This window comes from Schistocerca gregaria, chromosome 2, assembly GCF_023897955.1.
Source record: "Schistocerca gregaria isolate iqSchGreg1 chromosome 2, iqSchGreg1.2, whole genome shotgun sequence".
Taxonomy (NCBI): Eukaryota; Metazoa; Arthropoda; class Insecta; order Orthoptera; family Acrididae; genus Schistocerca; species Schistocerca gregaria.
Window position 1 is genome coordinate 741,457,388 of NC_064921.1, and position 22,036 is coordinate 741,479,423.

Here is a 22,036-nt window from a genome sequence, read left to right on the forward strand (position 1 = left end):
GTGTTTATCACAGAAAGTATGCATTACCGGACTCATGCTTACTGGATTTATCCCAGAAGAATATGCATTTCGGGACCCATGTTTATTGAACTTCTTGTTTCGATGATTGTTGCCACCTCTCAAAGTATACGACACTTTGGCTGGCGAATTTTCTGTATTTTGGGCATAGTACCAGGAACTTCAGTCTATAAGCTGCATGATGCAGGTGTGCCAACACCATGCAGCTAAGAGAGCTCACTACGCTGGGAACTCATTAAACTCATTAAACAACACGAGTATGTCAAGATGGTGTGACCTGAATGTCTTTAAAGCTGTCAGCTAATCCGAAAACCTATTTCCCTTCTTTTAAATAACTAGCTCTGTCCAGGACAGATTAGCATTTTTTGTATTATGATAGGAGCATTTTTCATTCCGGTTCCCAACTCAACCATATTTTTGACATTATATCGCCATAGCTTGGTAACCGATGTAGATATTTTTGACTCGGCTGACGACGGATCAGGCATAGGTCATTTTTTACTTATAGAAGTGGTGACCTTCGAAAACCTCCCACAAAATGGTGTTTTTTTGGTATGTTTTTGCACGTATAATCTGAACGGGGCACATACAAAAGGTGTCATTATGTGACCATTAATTTTAGCCTAATTAAAATTTTTGCAAAAGGAATTAATCTATTCGCAGGGTTTCCCTGTGCGCCAGCCCCGCTTCGTCGTTCAAACTTTGCTTAATGTACTGTAACATAGATACAGTGAGACAGATGTACGAATGGCTATATAAATGGCCGCTGGTGCGGGCTAAACCAAAAACTTTTCATCCCATATTCCTAGCTCAAATAGGAAGCGACCAGCGAGCAGTGAGACTCCCCTCTCCCCACAAACCGCAATTCTGGTTCAAATGGCTCTAAGCACTATGGGACTTATAAAACATCTGAGGTCATCAGTCCCCTAGACTTAGAACTACCTAAACCCAACTAACCTAAGCACATCAAACACATCCATGCCCGAGCAGGATTCGAGCCTGCGGCAGTAGCAGCAGCGCGGTTCCGGACTGAAGAGCCTAGAACCGCTCGGCGACAATGGCCGACCCGCAATTCTGCGTGCAGCCTTTTCGGACATATGTGATACAGCGTTTCCGCGCGTTAACGATAGGATTGGTACCAAAATTGGACTCTGTCGGCATCCCTTAGTGGTTCCTCCCCAGTCAATTAATTTTTCTATCTTTACAATTGTTAAGAGTAATTCAGTCCAGTTGTGTATAGTCATTAATTCCATAAAACCAACACTTATAGCCAACGGCGTACATCTGTGATCTGGGAAAAGTCGGTGCAGTGTGTAACAGCACGTGGCCAGTATGTAGGCCCTCGGAATGGCCCGCATGTGACGAAGCTTCAGTAGCAGCTGTTGTGGGCCCACGGTCCTGAGGACTCGACGCCGGCGCCGCCCCCGCCGGCCAATCGATAGGGCGGTCGCGCCGCTGACTGTCTGCTGACGGCTGACGACTGACGGCTGATGGATGCCCCCTGAAAGGCCACGGGCGGCCAAATGTCGCCGCCGCGGCAGCCAGCGAGTGCTCTCTCGCAAAAGTCGAGTCCTCGGGGCCACTTTCCTGCAGTGGGGGGCGCCGCGTTTGCGCCGAAGAAAGGGAGCGAGATCAGTGTTTAACCGTCCCGTCGGCGACACTGTCATCAGACGTGAAGTACAAATTCGTGTTTTGTCTGGAAGGGGGAGGAAGCAGACAGTGTCTTTTAAGCGATTGAAGAAAATACTGAGAAACCTGAATCTGGATTGCCGGTCGCCCTCGCATCCAGTATCTTAAACACTGCACCATCTCGCTCTCGATAGTTTCACCGCAATTTCTCCGTGGGGAGAAAAGAGAGTGGTGAATTTCCAGTCTGTCTGACTGCCCTACGAAGAGGACAACAGAAAGTACGGTCGACGGGGACCACGCCCTGGGACATTTAAACGTCGTGCAGCACTGAAAATTCCTGGCACATTAAAACGGACGGCGATTCGAACCCTGTACTTTGCATTTTGCGGTCAGTATTCTTAACCAGCACAGCCCAGTCGGTCTAGCATGCGCTTTTAATCTGCCAAATGGATTCAGAGCTCCCTGTAGAGTGAAAGATTTATTCAAGAAACAATACCCAAGTTGCAGCTAAGCCACTTCACCCCAACATTTATTCTTCTGGGAGTGCTATTGCAACTGAATAGCCAGGAGAACTCCTGTGGAGATATTGAAAGTAGAGCAGAGGGGCTGGCAAAATGAGTCTGTGAGTGAGTGTCGTAAATGGTGTCTTGAGAGCTCAGCTGATGAGAACAGAGATCCGGTCTGGTCCACACAATTTTAGAAAAAACTTTTTCTTTGCAGAGACAGTGACAGACTTATTGTAAGGTATTACTTTTTTCCCATTCAATTTTTCATGATACAATTATAACCAGTTTCGGCCTTCAAAGGCCATCTTCGGTTGCTATGGGCGGAATTTGATGAACAAGTATTCATGCGTTGAAGGCCGTAACTGGTTATGATTGTATTATAAAAATGATTCAGTCTAAAATAAAAAAAAATGATATCTTACACAAAGTTTTATCTTCTCAGGAAGTTTCAAAACAGCACATACTCGGCTGAGTACTGCATTGTTAGCTGCGATATACTGTAAAGGGTCAGGGGCCAAATCAGAAAATTTTCGTTATTGCTAACCACTACGAACTCCGAAGTGTCGGGGCAGGCTATAAATGCACCTGAGACGACATTACTCACCTCAATATCTAGGTGTAACACATAGCACCCTCCTGTCCTCTATCATCAAAAACGGGAACAATATGTTATCAGCCGGAGTACGGACTATTTAATCAGTGTACTTCCATAAAGTACCCCTCCAGCTCACCAGGACTCGAACTATTATCGGAGGAAGTGATCTACGAAATCCGTTGACTCGTTTTGGCATGTTGTTCGTAAAGGCCAGAGATCCCATTTTTAAAGCGAGAACAAAATCCGCCACAAACTCTTGGATGCTCTGCAACAGGCCGCCAGCTTCTCGTCCCGATAGGCATGTCAAGCTAAGAGTCCTGTTTCCCTGTATCAGGCAATACTACTTCATACTAGTTGTACATCTAAGGATAACTTACTCTTATCCACGGCAACATTGTACAGGAGACTTTTCGAATTAGCTCCTATCTGTTCAAGATGAATCGCCCAACCCAAAACGAACTGGGCGTATGTGTGGCTTAATAAACATCAACCTTTCTGCCCAGCAACGTCAGCTTGCAATGGTGTGACGTTGTCAATGGCAGATTGGCGATAGGAGAGAAACTATTTGAAATCTCGATGGAAGTGGACCCATATTCCACAAAGTGTGCTTACAAGATACCCCAGTCTCCTAGGGTTTGTCGTGCACAGATCAAAATGAAACATGGTCATTTATTCAGAAAAGAATGGCACATATCACGCCCACTGCACCTTCAGCAATACGAGTGGAAAACTTATTACGACTGGTTCAAAATGGCTCTGAGCAGTATGGGACTTAAATTCTGAGGTCATCAGTCCCCTAGAACTTAGAACTACTTAAACCTAAGTAACCTAAGGTCATCACACACATCCATGCCCGAGGCAGGATTCGAACCAGCGACCGCAGCGGTCGCTCGAATCCAGACTGAAGCGCCTAGAACCGCTCGGCCACCTCGGCCGGTTATTACGACTGGACACGCACTTCCAGCCATCTGCAAAACATAACAGCTACCTGTGGTGCATGGCTCACTTTTATTGTTACGTATATACTGGATCAACAACAGGCACAATGGACATTAGGGACTATTTAATCCAGAAACACTGGTTATTAATCAAATAAGCTGCAACAGATGTATGGCGTGTATTTCTGAAACTTTCTAGAAGTCTCTCTCAGTAAATACATCTAATTTTCACTGTTTTTCGAGAAATGAGCTATTGCTTTTTCTGAAGAATTAATTTTGCTTAAGTAAACAGTAATTTCGTATGTATGGCATGATTGGTTGGGAACTCCTCAATGTTCAACCGCCTGTTTGCAATTACTTTCTATTGGAGCCACTGCGGCGCCTTGAGGCCCATAATTTACCCCAGTAATTCCCCTGGGGAAGGAGGCCTACAGGTTAAGTTGCAGTCCGAACCACGTGTCGTTCCTGGTACAGCTTTACATCACTGTGAGGTGAATGCTAGCATACAGGGAGACAGCAACACCAGGGTTCGATTCTGCTACCTCGCAGTTTTCAGACTCGCATTTTTCTTGCTTTCCGGAAAGATCTACTTTACATGTGTACAAAAGGAAGATGCACGGTGAGCCGTACCAACTTGCATGAGTTGCTGGCACCACGGCCGGTCCGGTGCCCGGCGGTATCCGGTCGCTATCGATCATCGCGGCCCGACAAGCCATCCTGGATCTACGTGGTGACAGTTTCTACCATTTTATTCATCCATGCCAAATCCAGCCTTGGCGAGCAAGGTCAGATCTCTCTCCAAGTGAGAAAATTTCGAGCATTATGGACAGGGCCCTGCTACCAGTACATCACGTCTACCAGTTTCCGTCCCAATCGGAAATTCCTTCGTGGTTTGTTGTTTTTCTTGTATTAGAGTGTATCTGCTTTTCATGAAGAAGCATATTTTAGTTTTAAGAAGACTTACCAAGCAGTCTGGAAGACACTACAGCACAAATTCCGCGAGAAAAATATTCTTACAAGCTACAAACTTGAGTCGATTAATTGTTTTTTTATGACAAGCAACACACCGGGCTGAAGTGTGTGTTAAGAAAAGTGGCGCTGCGGTTTGTAAGGGAAAACAAAACAAAGCACGCTTGTGTGATGACACTCGAATATCAGAAGCAGCCCGTTTAAAGCCTCGTGGCGAAAGAAATTTTCACCACCTAACAGTTTGTACCTGGAGGATGTATGGAGAGATGGTGACAATGTTCCTGATTACTGGGATTTTCTCCAACGTCGCCGTCTAAATCCCAAATCTCTCCGCAGTGTCTCGTCGAATGAAGGAGTGGGTAATCTTGATGGTGTTCCATCCAACGGAGGGGCGGGTTCGTGGAAGAAAGGTGCCTCAGTGCACAGTGAAATAAAACCTTTCCAGTTGGGCGTATGGAGCCCATCTCTCATGGTCTCTGGGCCAACAATGCAATTCATCTCTTCTCTTTCTTTATTTTGTTGTGGTGAATGGTGTTTGGTAAACCGTGGCACACCTTTGATCTGTTTGTGTCGACATGACAGAGAAAGAAAGAAGAAGATAATTCTGGAGTAGCACCAAGCTTAAATACTATTCTGCCTATAGGATCACCTTTAACAGCGTCGTACCATCACTCCATGAGACTCAATATAGGTTTGGCATTTATGCCAGAGCCTTGCACCACAGTGTGGTGGTCAGCAACACCATATCGTCATGTGATTCTCGTGGTAGCAACAAGGTACCTGCGATGAAAATTTCTTCCACTTCCGGAAATTGAACCGGTTATTATCATTAAACGCAGAAGAAAGAGCGTACACACTGAAAGCGTGCATTGAGGGTCTGTACAAGATGGATGAAGTGCCTGGTGTCGTGACAGTACATGAAATGGATGTCGATTTAGGGGGCATAGTTGTTTCGGTACCAGAAGTCTGACAGAGGTCTGAAAGAGTTGCTATCAAACAAGGGATTGGGAGTAGCTAACATTCCTTCATAATTTCTAAAACTATCGGAGGAAGAGACAATCGACCGATTATTCAAATTAATTCGTAACATCTGTAAAGCTCGAGACATATCTTAGGACTTTCAGAAGAATATTATTCATACAATGCCGAAGAAATCAAATGCAGATAAATGCGAGACCTAGCCGACGATCGGCTCAACCAAGACCGAAATGATATACAAAAAAAATAATAAAAAAATGGAAAACGTAAGTGAGGATTTGTTCGATGGAGATCAGTTCCTTGTGAATTATAGAGAAAGACTGGGAAAACACAGTATGTACAAGAACTAAGAGGCAACAATAAAATAGAAAACCAGGAGAAAAGTGTTCTGTTTAAAAATGGGGTAAGGCAGGGATGCACTCTTTTTCCTCTGCTGTTCAGCCTGTGTGTCGAAGACCCATTGAAGGATTTAGAAATTCATTTAGTGAGGGGGTGTAATTTTTAAATAAAAAGGAAGGAAGATTAAGTTTTAATATCCCATCGACCACAAGAAACTCGGGAGTTTCATCAGACCCGGAGATTTATCAGTGGTAGCGATTTCAACTGTTTCTTACTGTGAATTGCAGCACAGTGGTCATGTAGCTGGGGAGGTGAGCCTCATGGAAGTGTATCGAGACCCTTGCTGTTCACGTTGTATGTTAATGGCGCAGCAGACAATATTAATAGTAACCTCAGATTTATCGTAGAAGATACAGTAATTTATAACTGCCTGGAAGTAAGCTGTACAAATATTCATCAGATCGCGATTGTATTTCAAAATGGTTGAAAGATTTGCAAATTGTTGTACATGTAGAGAAATGTAGAACTGTGCAAACTTACAAACACCTGGAGGTAATAATTTGGAGGGATATGAAAAGGAATAAGTGGAATGTGAGTCGACTGGGAAGTGAATAGGGAAGTCGACCCATTTGCGAGAAACACTGTGGTTGACACAACTACCTAGTAAGCAGGAGGTCACGGATTCGGGCCCCGGTAAGGCAACGTTATCAATAATCGCCGCTGATTTCGCACAAATTCCCGTTGCAGTTCATGTCATCAATGGCTTTCCTTCCCTTTCTCCCTTCAACTTCAATTACATGATATGGAAAAATGAAATAGGGACAGTCGCACGTAGATCAGTTGTTAGATTTTAGTTTGTTGGTATGATAATGGGAAAATGTAATCAGTCTCCGAAGGATGTTGTTGTTTTTGTGGTCTTCAGTCCTGAGACAGGTTTGATGCAGCTCCCCATGCTGCTCTATCCTGTGCAAGCTGCTTCATCTCCCAGTACATACTGCAGCCTACATCCTTCTGAATCTGCTTAGTGTATTCATCTCTTGGTCTCCCTCTACGATTTTTACCCTCCACGCTGCCTGCCGTTACTAAATTTGTGATCCCTTGATGCCTCAGAACGTGTCCTACCAACCGATCCCTTCTTCTAGTCAAGTTGTGCCACAAACTACTCTTCTCCCCAATTCTATTCAATACCTCCTCATTAGTTATTTGATCTACCCATCAAATCTTCAGCATTCTTCTGTAGCACCACATTTCGAAAGCTTCTATTCTCTTCTTGTCCAAACTATTTATCGTCCATGTTTCACTTCCATACATGGATATTGCTTTCAAATCACTTACGACGTAACGTCGAAATCCAACACCAAATGGGACTTGCAGGAGATATGTAGTTTCTAGAGATTTGGGACACGATAGGTCACAGATTTGGTGGGTCACGAGAGAGTCACAGAGAAATGCTGAAAAACTTCATACTCGAATGCACCAGTAACAGGCACTAATAAGTAGTACAATAGATTAAAAACTTTTGTATGAATAATAAATACAATGTGTGTTTATACGTAAAATTCCTTTGGATTATAAATGTAGAGTAATATTTTGTAGGAAGTAAAATATAGGGCATCCCGTTGCTTGTCAGAAGTTCCCGAGGGGCTTCCTACTGCAATGATGCGTCATCGTGTCTTAGAGAGGAAAGTAATCTTGTGCTCTCCGTCGTATCTCGGAGGTAAAGGGCGGTGCTGCTCCTTCCCGCCCGCTTGTTTTCGGCGACGCGGCCATGGCGCCCCGCCCGTTGGTTCTCTAGTGATATAAAGTCTCGGCGGGCGCCGCGCCTACGCGCCGGCTGGCCGCAGCCCGCCAAGCAGGCGCCACCCGCCGTGACGTCACAGACCACAGGCCTGCGCGGCGCCTCTACCCTGCCCTAGAGGTCGTCCCCGCCGTCCCTGGCTGCTTTGACGCCCCGAGCAATTCACTTCCGCACGCAGTAAGCAATGAAATTTTTTTGTTTTTCTTTTTTCTTTATTCGCTGTGACCAACTAAGGAGCGCGTTTGAACTTACTTAGTACGTTTTTTTTTTTTTTCCTTTTCTTCCCGTCCTCTTCTCAGCCGTTGACTTTGTTTCATTTCTTTTCATTTTACTCGCCTCCGTAATGCCGATCAAAACGAAACGTGGTCATCGCTGCGTAAAGATTGGCCCATATCACACGCGCACCACATTGAGTAATACCACTAGAAAGTATTACACACTGAAAGAAAAAAAAAATCGCAGCACGAAGAAGATTTCGTGCAACATAAACGAAAGTTGGTAGGCGTGTTTCTCCATATGAAAGATGACGTATATTTAAATTCCGCGCCAGTTGCATAAGGGTGACGCTAGTAACGACACTGTAAGGATGTAAATCAGGTTTGCTTTCAAAGCACACTGTAAGAGTCGTGAGCATTAATTACCTTTGAGATTGGACGCGATGAGTTGATGTTAGTCAAGAATTCTTTTAAGACAACAAAGACGCAGTTATTAACCCCTCACTAAGTTTGAATGAGGTCGTGTAATAGCGCTACAAGAAGCTGGATGTTCCTTCTGCAATATAGCAGGAGGAGTGGCAGGAATACAGTCGCAGTACATGATTGTCGGCAGCGGTGGACACGATAATCTGTCGCGTGGCACTACCGAGGGGGAAGATCATCGCGTTTGGCATGTGGCTCTGGCACGCCGTACAGCAGCTGCAGCAGCAATCTGAGCATCAGTTGGCACCACTGTGGCACAACGAACTGTTACAAACCGGTTACTTCAAGGAGAGATCCGAGTCAGATACCGTGTTGCGTGCATTCCACTGACCCCAAACCATTGCCATTTGCGATTTTAGTGGTGTCAAGCGAGAGGTCGAGGAGGGCAGAGCGGAGGTCTGTTGTGTTTTGTGATGGAAGCTGGTTCTGCCGCGGTACCAGTGACGGCCGTGTGTTGGATAGAAGGCGACCAGCTGAGGACCTGCTACCAACTTGTCTGTGCGGACACACTGGACTACACCTGGAGTTACGGACTGGGGTGCGTTTTCTTATGACAGCAGGAACACTCTCGTGGTGTTTCCACTCATTATGGTTGGAAATTTGCACGTCAGCCTGGTGATTCGACCTGTGAACAGCATTGCGGTGGAGGGGGGTTCCAACAGGATAGCTCTCGCCCACATACCGCTCTTGTAACCCAACATGCTTTATAGAGTGCCGACATGTTAGCTTCGCCTTCTCGATCGCTAGACCAGTCTACTGTCAAACATACACTCCTGGAAATTGAAATAAGAACACCGTGAATTCATTGTCCCAGGAAGGGGAAACTTTATTGACACATTCCTGGGGTCAGATACATCACATGATCACACTGACAGAACCACAGGCACATAGACACAGGCAACAGAGCATGCACAATGTCGGCACTAGTACAGTGTATATTCACCTTTCGCAGCAATGCAGGCTGCTATTCTCCCATGGAGACGATCGTAGAGATGCTGGATGTAGTCCTGTGGAACGGCTTGCCATGCCATTTCCATCTGGCGCCTCAGTTGGACCAGCGTTCGTGCTGGAGGGTGCAGACCGCGTGAGACGACGCTTCATCCAGTCCCAAACATGCTCAATGGGGGACAGATCCGGAGATATTGCTGGCCAGGGTAGTTGACTTACACCTTCTAGAGCACGTTGGGTGGCACGGGATACATGCGGACGTGCATTGTCCTGTTGGAACAGCAAGTTCCCTTGCCGGTCTAGGAATGGTAGAACGATGGGTTCTATGACGGTTTGGATGTACCGTGCACTATTCAGTGTCCCCTCGACGATCACCAGAGGTGTACGGCCAGTGTAGGAGATCGCTCCCCACACCATGATGCCGGGTGTTGGCCCTGTGTGCCTCGGTCGTATGCAGTCCTGATTGTGGCGCTCACCTGCACGGCGCCAAACACGCATACGACCATCATTAGCACCAAGGCAGAAGCGACTCTCGTCGCTGAAGACGACACGTCTCCATTCGTCACTCCATTCACGCCTGTCGCGACACCACTGGAGGCGGGCTGCACGATGTTGGGGCGTGAGCGGAAGACGGCCTAACGGTGTGCGGGACCGTAGCCCAGCTTCATGGAGACGGTTGCGAATGGTCCTCGCCGATACCCCAGGAGCAACAGTGTCCCTAATTTGCTGGGAAGTGGCGGTGCGGTCCCCTACGGCACTGCGTAGGATCCTACGGTCTTGGCGTGCATCCGTGCATCGCTGCGGTCCGGTCCCAGGTCGACGGGCACGTGCACCTTCCGCCGACCACTGGCGACAACATCGATGTACTGTGGAGACCTCACGCCCCACGTGTTGAGCAATTCGACGGTACGTCCACCCGGCCTCCCGCATGCCCACTATACGCCCTCGCTCAAAGTCCGTCAACTGCACATACGGTTCACGTCCACGCTGTCGCGGCATGCTACCAGTGTTAAAGACTGCGATGGAGCTTCGTATGCCTCGGCAAACTGGCTGACACTGACGGCGGCGGTGCACAAATGCTGCGCAGCTAGCGCCATTCGACGGCCAACACCGCGGTTCCTTATGTGTCAGCTGTGCCGTGCGTGTGATCATTGCTTGTACAGTCCTCTCGCAGTGCCCGGAGCAAGTATGGTGAGTCTGACACACCGGTGCCAATGTGTTCTTTTTTTCCATTTCCAGGAGTGTATATGGTGGATCATCGGAAGACAACTCTAGCGTCATCCGCACAGTGCATGACTGACACTGGTTATTGATGTACGAGCATTTCACATCTGCAGTGGCATATCTCGCGCCTGCAGTTAGTTAGTTACGTGTTCCGTAGATCATATGAACGATTCTTTTATCGATATAGTGTGAAACGAGTCAGTTTACAAGATATGTGTAATGATTAATGTTAACTTTAATGAACGCAATATCATTTTATTTCTACCTATACAACTATAAGCAGAACAAATTTTTTTAATTGTCAACCAGCTTTGAAGTAGAAATTTGTCAGTGGAATAGAAGGACTTGTCCAGGAGAAATGATTTTAAATTAGATTTAAAACTTGCTTCACTACGTGTCAGACATACATTAATCTGTGATGTTGCACTGTTAATCACTTAAAGATGTTACCTGGATAAATGTATTCCCGAAATGTTATTATCCTACATTAATTATTTTTTGGTATCGTGATTTGCGTCTGTGTATGACCGTGTTGGCTCTTCTATCCAGTTGCAAAGCGGAGCGCTTATGTCTGGTGTTTGGACTGCTTTGTCTGTTACATTTTTTCGACTTCAGTGCCAGACAGAACAGGCAGTAGAGACTTTCTAATTCAGCAACACTGGTTATTAAAGAAATGCAACAGAAATATATAGAATTTTCTAGGAATCTGACTCTGTAAAGAAATTTTAATTGTTCTTCGAAAAGAATGTTACCGTTTTTTATGAAACAACAACTAGCTCTCATTAAGAGTGCTTGTGCACTGGATTTTTTAAAAAATGTGTTAGTTGTTTTTTTTTCAGGAAGACTGTCTATTGTTTGTTGTCTCTCAGAAGAAAAATTTTCTTTCCTTCTTATCATTTAGAAGAGTAATATACTTCTTTCCCGGGGGTTAACGCTTTGAATTTTCTAAATTGACATATATTTGTTTTAGTTTGTACGAAGATTTTATTTTATTAATTTACACGAATAATCTAGTTATTTGTTTTTCGTGTGAAAGTTCATGTTCTGTCAAGACGAGGTTTCGGTTTTCAGAATAATACTTAAACAGCCTGGAATACACTTCAGGACAAACTCCGCGAGGAAAATATCATCACGGGCTACTTGCTTGGATCGATTGAGGTTGTGTTTTATGGTTTTCGTAGCGTGGGACTGAAGGGAGTCCCTAAATTTAATATCAAAAGTAGCAGATGTACCTAATGTACACTTGTGCAGTGGCGCACGACTAGGAATGTAGGCTATCGAATCGTCGTGGTGGAAGGCATTCTTACTATCTGTACATGGCTGGCAAGGGAGGGGAGGTTGTGACGTAAGCTTCCTGATCACTAGAGTAGACGCTGATGTTTTGGATTAAATACCAGACCTCTCCGCAATGCCTCACAGGGTGAGTACTACCCAACCACGATATTACTGCACTTGGCCCTCCCACGTCCAATGTCGGAAAGACGTGGTGACGTTACAGTACACAAAAATTATATCAATTTTTTCGACTGTCGTATACGCTGTGTAAGTCAGGACAGCTTCACGAGCAAGTTGTCTGTTCGTTAGAACAGCAGAGCACATACTGGTGGGCTTCAGGAGCAGAGGTGAATACACGAGACGAACACCAATAATAGTCAACAGCTGGCAACGCTTTATGGAAACAGTACTGAATTACATAACTTACGATAATGCTGTCCGTTTGAAAATGAACAAAAACATGACCAAAACTAATTACTCTTCCCTAATTGTTACCTCTCAATTTAAGGTCGTAAATGGAGTCATTTATAGCAACAACCATTTGCAATGTCAGAGGTACGACTCTATAAACACTTGCAGTTATCTCTAAAATGCAACATAAAACCATAAAATTACTTTGGCTGCAGTAGTGTCAACATACTTTTGTCATTGAAATATAAATTACTTTTATGTAACTTTTGGTTTGTGTGATTGTCTGCAGTAGTAGTGAAACACTGTATGGAGAACTACTGTTTCTGATTCCAATAATTATTTGAATATAAGTTGACTGTAAAATTAACTGGATTTCTCTCCTTATAATTATTTCTTTCTAGAGACTGTGTGTGTCTGTGGGTAACGGGTCCCTGTACCTTGGTTCTTGGACTGGGAATCTTTGAGTGGTAGTAACAGTTTAGCCAACTTTTGTGTGTAGGTTAAGTAGCTTCTGCTGGGCCACTGGGACACAGGCCAGCAGCTGCTGCAGAGGCTGGCACAGGTAAGCTGGAGCGTGTTTTCTCTGCACGTTTCCGCTACTGACTGTGTCCCTCCGTCTGGTATCGTGGAACATTACTGCTCGGAAGGCTGTCGGTAGGTGACTCTGCAAGCTCTAGTCATCTCTTGCTATATAAGTTTAGGTAGTTGGAATGTGTAAGGGTTTGGTTGAGGGTGAGATGCTAATACGTTTCTAGAAGTATAGCTATGATAAATCATACCAGCTTATCTATTTCAGTTAGGGACGATGCTTATTAATATTTCTGTTACTTAATGCCATTCTTTGTCCTGCCGCTAATTGGCGATGGGACTGTGGTTGGTCCAATCTATGTTTCGCTTTAGTTAGAGTGAACCATTTATTCGTGAATTAATCGTGTGTATTATCCGTTTGCGTGTAAGAGTTCTTTTTCCACGTTTCAGTTTAAATTACTTTCGGGAGTTTCGGGTTTCTAGTAGTATGCGGTGCATTAGAGCCTTCCGCTTTGTACGCCTCACGTACTCTTTCTGCGATTTCTTTTTTGTATCGTGTTTGTATAATTGTATTTTATTTGAATAACTTCCGTGAGTTTAGTGCTTCTTTGCTTTCATTATGTAAACTGAACCAAGTGTGTTTCCGCCAGGTGGGGATAAAAAAAAGTTCAAATGTGTGTGAAATCTTATGGGACTTAACTGCTAAGGTCACCAGTCCCCAAGCTTACACACTACTTAACGTAAATTATCCTAAGGACAAACACACACACCCATGCCCGAGGGAGGACTCGAACTTCCGCCGGGAGCAGCTGCACAGTCCATGACTGCAGCGCCTTAGACCGCTTTTGTCTCCGTTGTCTTTGGTCGTTGCGGACGTCACATGAGATCCGTGAAAGTTCGTTTGTAGGTCCTTTCACTCGGTTTTTTTTTTATTACAGAGGCCAACCAGCTCTCTGACCGACCACGCTGAGCTGCCGTGCCAGCTGACCGCTCGACTAATCCCGCGCGGCAGGTGGGGATCCTTCAGCTCAACGTTATTATTCATTCGAGCGCGTTATTCGACTCGAATTTCGAAACGTGTGAGAATGTGCTTTCATCCTACATATTTACGTATTTTCTTGTACCTCCGAGATGGAGAATTTCTACGGTAGCTACCGACCACGCGGTTGATCAGTTAAACTACGGTTTCTCTAACCCGTCGTATTTTTATCTGGTGTGTAAATTTATCCTTTTTCTCTTCTTTCTGCCCGTGTATGGTGGGATGAATGTACGTGCACATGTGGATGAATTGAAATCGTCTTTATACCAAATCTAGGCTTTTCCCACGTGTTACCATGTACACTGGCGTCCAAAATTAAAGCAACGAACCGCTATTTGCCCGTCGTGTGTCTGATTCATGTATTATCATACAAATTGACAACGGACGTCCGTATAATCGTGTTCTGCACGGAAGATGGTATTTCGCTCAACAGCAAACTACGCCAACGATGACGTCAGGACACCTGTCGAACGGAGTAGTGTTTGTCGGGTAGCCCTCCATATACAATCGCTGTGTACAGAGTCACAGACGGTGCAGTATGGCAAAGAGAAGGCGCCTACCGGACAGGACCATAGGAAGAATGGAAGCAGGACGGTCTCAAGCTTATGTGGCTCGATGGCTTAACGTGAATCGTTCTGTTATTTCTCGGATGTGGTGACAGTTTATAGAGACCGAAACTGTATCCCGAAGAACAGGGCAGGGCCGACCACGTGTGACATCGGAAAGTGTCGACCGTTCTTTGGCTGTAAGGGCACGACGGTACCGCCTCAGTACTGCACAGCAACTGGCATCTGACCTCGCTGCATCCACTGGACGTGTTTTATCAAGGCAAACAGAGAAGGCTTCGGCAGAACAGCCTTTATTGTCGGAGACATGCTGTATGTGTGCCTCTGACGCGTGTTCATAGAAGGGAACGCCTAGAGTGTAGTCGATACACATGCCACCCGGACAATCGACAATGGGCCAATGTTCTTTTCACAGATCAGTCCCGATTTGGTCTGGAGAGTCATTCTCGAAGTATTAGCATCTGAAGGGAATGTGGAACGCGATTTCGAGACCCGAAAATCGTGGAAAGAGACCGATATCGAGGAGGACCGCTAATAGGGTGGACAGGGATAATGTTGACCACTCAAATACCTCCTCACGAAATTGTATGGGTGAACTGGAATGATTTAACTACTGCCAGGTATCGTGACGAGGTCTTGGAACCTGATGTATGATTGTTGCGAGCTGCCACACGCCAAGACATCGTAACGATGGGCGATAATGGTCGACCTCATAGAGCATGAGTGGTTCACGTTTTACTGGAAAAGGAAGATATGCACAGATGGCGAGGCCTACTCGCTCTCCCGATTTGAATCCCTTAGAGCATGCCTGGGATGCACTAGGGAGACGGGTTACATCCCGTTAACATCCACCAACCATTCTTCAAGACTTGAGAGCAGCTCAGCCAGAAGATTGGGCATTATTGCCTCAAAATGAAGTTATTCACAGCATGTTCCGTCGTTGTCAGGCCTGTATTGCTGTCAGGGGAGGTCACATCCCATAGTGAGCACATTAATAAGTTGTCGGAATGTGTATGCAAATCTGTTAATTTGGGAAAACACGAACGGCTTTTATTCTATTATTATACAGGTAGCAGTTGTTTACGTTCTGTATTCTTTACATTGTTTCGACTTAGCTATCACCTGTTTACACTTTTTTGTGGCAAAATAAACACAACCTTGCAAAAATTCAGTCTGTTGCTTTAATAATGGACACCAGTGTAGTTTATCAAATAACTACCGTATTACACTACTGGCCATTAAAATTGTTACACCAAGAAGAAATGCAGATGATAAACGGGTATTCATTGGACAAATATATTATACTAGAACTGACATGTGATTACATTTTCACGCAATTTGAGTGCATAGATCCTGACAAATCAGTACCCAGAACAACCACCTCTGGCCGTAATAACGGCGTTGATACGCCTGGGCATTGAGTCAAACAGTACTTGGGTGGCGTGTACAGGTACAGCTGCCCATGCAGCTTCAACACGATACTACAGTTCATCAAGAGTAGTGACTGGCGTATTGAGACGAGCCAGTTGCTCGGCCACCATTGACCAGACGTTTTCAGTTGGACAGAGATCTGGATAATGTGATGGCCAGGGCAGCAGTCACACATTTTCTGTATCCAGAAAGGCCCGTACAGGACCTGCAACATGCGGTCGTGCATTATCCTGCTGAAACGTAGGGTTTCTCAGGGATCGAATGAAGGGTAGAGCCACGGGTCGTAACACATCTGAAACGTAACGTCCACTGTTCAAAGTGATGTCAGTGCGAACAAGAGGTGACCGAGACGTGTAACCAATGGCACCCCATACCATCATGCCGGGTGATACGCCAGTATGGTGATGACGAATACACGCTTCCCATGTGCGTTCACCACGATGTCGCCAAACACGGATGCGACTACCATGATGCTGTAAACAGAACCTGGATTCATCCTAAAACATGCCTTTTTGCCATCCGAGCATCCATGTTCGTCGTTGAGTACACCATCGCAGGCGCTCCTGTCTGTGATGCAGCGTCAGGGTAACCGCAGCCATGGTCTCCGAGTTGGTAGTCCACGCTGCAGCAAACGTCGTCGAACTGTTCTTGCAGATGGTTGTTGTCTTACAAACGTCCCCATCTGTTGACTCAGGGATTGAGACGTGGCTGCACGATCCGTTACAGCGATGCGGATAAGATGCCTGTCCTCTCGACTGCTAGTGATACGAGGCCGTTGGGATCCTGCACGGCGTTCCGTATTACCCTCCTGAACCCACCGATTCCATATTCTGCTAACAGTCATTGGATCTCGACCAACGCGAGCAGTAATGTCGCGATACGATAAACCGCAATCGCTTTACGCTACAGACCGACCTTCATCAAAGTCGGAAACATGTTGGTACGTATATCTCCTCCTTAGACGAGGCATTACAACAACGTTTCACCAGGCAACGCCGGTCAACTGCTGTTTGGGTATGAGAAATCGATTGGAAACTTTCCTCATGACCCCAAGTTGTAGGTGTCGCCACCCGCGCCAGCCTTGTGTGAATGCTCTGATAAATTTCGCGTCTGTAGCACGTCATCTTCGTGGTGTAGCTATTTTAATGGCCAGTTGTGTATATAAAAAATATTAGACATTCCTTTAGCAGTCATTAGTGTTCGTAAATGAAGTTACTTGTGATTTTATTTCTGAATAAATGTTAAATGGTTTCTAAATTGTGTTTCGTAGCGTTACTTGTGCAGCCTGTTCAACTTCTCCATCTGGCGCCCTAAGAGTCATCCGATTTGATTTTTTATGTGTTTTTTGGTGTAAATACGAAAGTTTTATTTTGAATATGATCCAATGTTAACCAGGAAGACAATATCCCAGTGATTCAGTGCGCTATTAATTCATTTAATTACTAATTAGCTCATAAATTTAATTGAGTTAGACTTACTCCACGCAAACGAGCACTTGGCTCGCTTTGAGTCTGACAATGCGAAGGGGATGTGTAGTTGAAGCACGGGTAGCTGTGGTTCACTGCCTGTGGCAATGGGCAATGTTTCATAATTAAGACAGTAGCGGCTTGGAACCACTCACGTACATTGGAACCTTTATGCTTCAGCTATATATACTTTCAGCCACGTCAGTTTTTGTGAATCATACTGTATAATAAATGTGAATTGTGTAGTGCTTTCCACGCATGTACTGTGCTCTCAGTGCGTCTAGCTACACATAAGAGAAGGCTTTTTCTCGTGTTGCTTCCCTTTACGCATGTTCCGCAAATTAAGATCCTCGCGAAGCAAAGGTGTCATTAACATAAGTAATGTTACACATACGAGTTTCAACTTCCGCACTCAGTTTTTCAGTACAAGCGGTACAGCAACTACAAAGGGCCACGTTTATTTTGTTTCACGTTCGGAGCTAATCCAGCACCGGCGGCTCTGCGCTGCCAGGCAGCTCCCGTCCTTCCGCGTCACTGCGCCCTCCGCCGCCACGCAGAAGGAGTGGCGCCTGTAATGGGATGATGCTCGGTGAATAGATAGAGACGTGGCGCCAACTTCCAGGCGCTCCCACGCAACGAGCAGTCCCAGCGGCCAATCAGCTAATCGACGCCCGGCACCAGGCGCAGGGCGGGGCCGACACGCGACGCCCTCCCGTCGACGACTGTGTCAGTAGGGTCGCCACCACAGACCACGCCTGCCCTCACTACAGTCTTATACTTTCCTCACTTATCCGTTTGCTAGACGCTTGGGCGTGAATTTTAACTCCCTAGTGCAACTGCCGGTCGCTATGACCGAGCGGTTCTAGGCGCTTCAGTCCGGTGGAACCACGCAGCTTCTCTGATCGCAGGTTCGAATCCTGCCTCGGGCAGGGATGTGTGTGATGTCCTTAGGTTTAAGTAGTTCTAAGTCTAGGGAACCGATGACCTCCCGTGTTAAGTCCCATAGTGCTTAGAGCCGTTTGAAACTAATGCAACTAACTCGCTCCCTCGTTGATTACCAAACGTGCGTCGAGTCAAGATGCCGATAAAACGGCAACAATAGGCCTTTTCCGTTCTCCGTTACAACAGGTGCAATTCGGATACGACTGCGCGACTGATTTTCGTCGAGAATATTGCACTGCACCTCCTACAGCGTAAAGGACGCACGCATCTCGCAGTACATCACTGGCCTGTGAGGTCGCCTCATCTCACGGTATGTGAGACTGGTGAAGTGTTTTTAAAAGGCTCGTGTGAGCAGTTGCCAGCGGACTCAGGTCTATGTGTACAGATGAAGTCACGTATCAGCAGCACCTTCTCCCGCTTCTGCCTGCTTGAAGTGGCCAGATTCGCACGTGCACATACTAGTCTCAATTGTAGTGGGAAGATGGTCACCATATGACCCATTTTTGTGTTTCGTGACTTTATTGATTCCTCCTCACGTCAGATGGAAACAAAACGGATTTCTGTGGCTGGGAACTCTCAAGTGACTACTGGCCATTAAAATTGCTGCACCACGAAGATGACGTGCTACAGACGCGAAATTTAACCGACGGGAAGAAGATGCGGTGATATGCAAATGACTAGCTTTTCAGAACATTCACACAAGGCTGGCGCTGGTGGCGACACCTACAACGTGCTGACATGAGGAGAGTTCCCAATAGATTTCACATACACAAACACCACTTCACCGGTGTTGCCTGGTGAAACGTTGTTGTGATGCCTCGTGTAAGGAGGAGAAATGCGTACCATCACGTTTCCGACTTTGATAAAGGTCGGATTGTAGCCTATCGCGATTGTGGCTTATCGTATCGCGACATTGCTTCTCGCGTTGGTCGAGATCCTATAACTGTTAGCAGAATATGGAATCGGTGGGTTCAGGAGGGTAATACGGAAGGCCGTGCTGGATCCCAACGGCTTCGTATCACTAACAATCGAAATGACAGGCATCATATCCGCATGGCTGTTACGGATCGTGCAGCCATGTCTCGATCCCAGAGTCAACAGATGGGGACGTTTGCAAGACAACAACCATCTGCACTAACATTTCGACGCCGTGTGCAGCAGCATGGACTATCACCTCGGAGACCATGGCTGTGGTTACCCTTGACGCTGCATCACAGACAAGAGTGCCTGCGATGGTGTACTCAACGACGAACCTGGGTGCACGAATGGCAAAACGTCATTTTTTTCTGATGAATCCAGGTTCTGTTCACAGCATCATGATGGTCGCATCCCTGTTTGGCGACATCACGGAGAACGCACATTGGAAGCGTGTATTCTTCATCGCCATACTGGCGTATCACCCGGCGTGATGGTTACACGTCTCGGTCACCTCTTGTTCGCATTGACGGCACTTTGAACAGTGAGTGTTACATTTCAGATGTGTTACGACCCATGGCCCTACCCTTCATTCGATCCCTGCGAAACCATACATTTCAGCAGGATAATGCACGACCACATGTCGCAGGTCCTGTACGGGTCTTTCTGGATACAGAAAATGTTCGACTGCTGCCCTGGCCTGCACATTCTCCAGATCTCTCACCAATTGATAACGTCTGATCAATTGTGGCCGAGCAATTAGCTCGTCACAATTCACCAGTTACTACTCTTGATGAACTGTGGTATCGTGTTGAAGCTGCCCATGCCTGTACACGCCATCCGAGCTCTCTTTGAGTCCATGCCCAGGCGTATCAAGGCCACTGTTACGGCCAGAGGTGGTTGTGCTGGGTACTGATTTCTCAGGATCTGTGCGTCCAAACTGCATGAAAATGTAATCACATGTCAGTTCTAGTGTAATATATTTGTCGCATGAATACCCATTTATCATCTGCATGTCTTCTTAGTGTAGCAATTTTAATGGCCAGTAGTTTATATCCAGATACTCAGGGGAGACTAAAATAAGGTTTTATTACTTTCAGTTTCCTGATTTTATCTTGTTATCGGTTTATTAGCAATCAAGCGTGAATAGTCATGCAGAAAAATGAAGTTTTGGCCTGTTTACTAAACAAATTTGGCTTTTATTAATATTTTCCGCAGAGGTAGTCAATCTATTTCAAATGAAGTATTTCATTCAACACTATTGGCTAGTTTCAACTGTTTGCTGGACTTCAAGTGCACATTTTTCTTATCTAGCATGCATTGCAATATGCCACATAAAGAATCGAACATGAGATAGTACAGTAATGGTACTCCAAATGGACACAAGAATTATGCATTTTAGTGTGGTTTACAAAATTAGGATGCTCTTGGAGTATTCTCTGAAGTTCTGTTACCTTTATGGCATAACGTAACTTTTATTAGTGCTGTATACAAAGATATGTAAACGTTTTCTTGAAGTGACAAAGCACACTTGTGCGGTATCTTCTCTAGGCTAGACGTTATATCGTAATTAGCGTTGTTTATAACTCATATTTGCAGAATTCTTTGGTAATTTTTAGACTAACAACCCACCGTGTTTTATCATCATAACTCACTACATGGCTTTACAATTATTCCTACAATAGAATATAAACTGCAGGATGTACAGTTTCTTAGCTTCTTAGCTAGTCTTGTTAATTTTTTGTAGAATATGAAATACCTTGAAATAAATTATTGCCCCTAGTTCTAGAGTATAAAAGCTACTTTTTTTAAAATACTTCCTGGCAGATTAAAACTGTTTGCTGGACCGAGACTCGAACTCGGGACCTTTGCCTTTCGCGGCCAAGTGCTTTTTTTCATTTTGTTCGTTATTGATCGTTGTTTGGTCGTTGCGGACGTCGCAAGACATCCTGTTCAAGTTCGGTGGTTGATTCTTCCACTCAGTTTTTTATTACAGAGGGCAGCTAGCCCTCTGACCGAACACGCTGAGCTACCGTGCCGGATGCCAACTGAGCTACCCAAGCACGACTCACGCCCCGTCCTCACAGCTTTACTACTGCCAGTACCTCGTCTCCTGCCTTCCAAACTTTACAGAAGCTCTCCTACGTAGGAGATAATAAAATTAATGTGCGTTACGTTCCTATCTTCCGTCGTATAACCAGCCTTTGCTGTGAAATAGATTTGTGCAGAGAAGTCATGCCCATAGAAGAAACTTAGATTAATCCTTACATTAAAGACACTTCACATCTGTTTAACGATAAGTGCTTTTGTACCCTCAGCCAGAAGTGTGTTGTTATTTATGTAAGCAAAGTTTTAAGTTTCTTCTGTGGCTATGATTTCTCTGCAGATATCTATTTCATAGCACAAAGTTGGTTGTACATTCCATTATAGATCAGCTTTTTGTAAACAAGTGTGAAAATGCTTTTAAGTTGTATCTGTAGCAGCTTTCGTCTTTAGCCTTATTGTGTAACTGTCGAGATATCCTGTCTTTGTGAGCTCAGCTAAACCTGTTGTAACTTTCAGTGTTGCTGTCTCTTTTAAATTTTGACAAATGTATGTATCTTTCTATATTTTAATCTATCCCTAAGCATATGGCTTTCTAATACTTTGTTTTTCATTGCTGCTTAGTGTATGCAATTTGTAAATACTGTGTAGTTTGCATATTGTATTTTATTTCAGTAGCGCAACGATGTATAACACTTGTAATTCCATGTACTAGATATTTCATTGTTTTATAAAATATTCTGTTGAATTTCAGTAAAGATGCTTCTCCCCCCCCCTCCC

At 45.2% G+C, this 22,036-nt stretch overlaps 1 protein-coding gene and 1 pseudogene across 2 annotated transcripts in view; both read right to left on the bottom strand.

Annotated features, from left to right (window-relative positions):
• Nucleotides 1–22,036, bottom strand: part of LOC126334918 (acyl-CoA Delta-9 desaturase-like) — a 630,264-nt gene that overhangs the window by 91,374 nt on the left and 516,854 nt on the right. The gene's annotated exons all lie outside the window — the stretch shown is intronic.
• Nucleotides 1,388–22,036, bottom strand: part of LOC126335956 (uncharacterized) — a 192,448-nt pseudogene continuing 171,799 nt past the window's right edge.